The sequence below is a fragment of the Macaca nemestrina genome, chromosome 14, assembly GCF_043159975.1.
Source record: "Macaca nemestrina isolate mMacNem1 chromosome 14, mMacNem.hap1, whole genome shotgun sequence".
Lineage (NCBI taxonomy): Eukaryota > Metazoa > Chordata > Mammalia > Primates > Cercopithecidae > Macaca > Macaca nemestrina.
The window spans coordinates 41,022,223-41,023,775 of record NC_092138.1 but is presented as its reverse complement, the minus strand read 5'-3'; positions in this window follow the sequence as shown (position 1 = coordinate 41,023,775).

Sequence of the window (1,553 nt, the reverse complement as noted above, 5' to 3'; positions counted from 1 at the left end):
TAATGTGGATAGATATGTAAAACAGAAGTTTGGTGAAGAGAAGATGATGATTAATCCAAACAGATTAATGCAATTTGTAACAAAAATTAAAACACTTTATGCAATCTTATACATTGCTTATGAAAGGCCTATCTAGTCATCCACATATAAGTTGTAGATTGAAGAGGTATGCATATAATTTTTTCATAGTATTTTCCATATGCAAGTCAACTTCTTAAAACATTTCTACCAAATAAAGTTGAGTTTGGGTTTGGATTTGGGTTCTGTTATGGAGTAAAAAGCATTTTGTTGAAATTCATACACAAAATAATTGAAATCTAAAAATAATACCAGGTCACAATGAGTAAATTACCAAAAGGGGAAAAATGACTTTAGGGGTAACTCATCTTCAAGAAAGTCTATAGTCAGATTGCTCACTGTGCACCTTTTCACACTTTGGATGCACTTCATAATCCAAAACAAGATGTCACCAGAAATGCTAATATTTGCCTTGGGCAATATGCTTGAGCAAGAGAAAATCTGATCCCCATGCTAAACTTGTGAAACACTGGAAACACAGATATTTTGTATTATAACAAATAAACTAGACACACTATAAAAATTCCAATATTTTTGAAATGGTCCTTCAGGACAGAATCTCATCCTTTATGTTCCTGAGACAAGAAGCTTGGCTCTCATGAAGCATAAGCAATCTGCCTCTCAAACCGTGAGAGGATAGAGCTTATTTAAGATCTGCCAACAGCATATTGCTTGGACTATATTAGTTTTTGCCCTTCAGGGATGAGTGTTTCAACTCAAAGTAATATTTATTCCAAATACTACACTAAATATCTTTGCAGCCTTCAAATTGATTTTGAGAGGAATTCCTGTCTTGAACCCATCAGAATAACTTTTAGGTTAAAGGGAGCCTTGAGAATCAGGACAGACCAAGGTACTCCATGAAACAACATGACTTCAGAGGAAAACGGTTCAAATAACGAATTGACTGCAATAAGGACAGTGAAAGAATTGTCTAAGACTCACAAGAGAAAACTGAGCCTGTGGTAATGAAACTACTTTGTCTGCTGCTATAAAACTGTTCAGTACAATCTTCAGATCTCACTGCCCTTATTGCCCATAACAGGGTCAAAGAATGCCTGCTATAAAGAGTAAGTAATTTCTCAATTATGTTTTTATCAAACTTTGACACATATATGAAAGAACCTAAAGAAAATATGAACACAGATTTTTTCAGTAAAGACACTTTAAGCCTTTACAAAATCTATATGATTGAACTTTTTCAATTAAAATATACTAACTGCATGTTTGGGTCATGCTCTTAATTAGAACTCTGGCTACATAAATCTCAGCCAAGCTGCTTTTGTTTCCAAATTGAGCTTTGAATAAAAAGACGTATTGGACTTCATTAGAGTAATCTCTAGACAGGAACACTACTTCAACTCTTCTAATAAATAAATTAGTAATAACAATAACATTAAAAAAATTATAATGAGTGTCCATCTTGCCATTTTGTAGGTGTACAACTTTGTAAGAAAACAACAAACGTAGGGCTG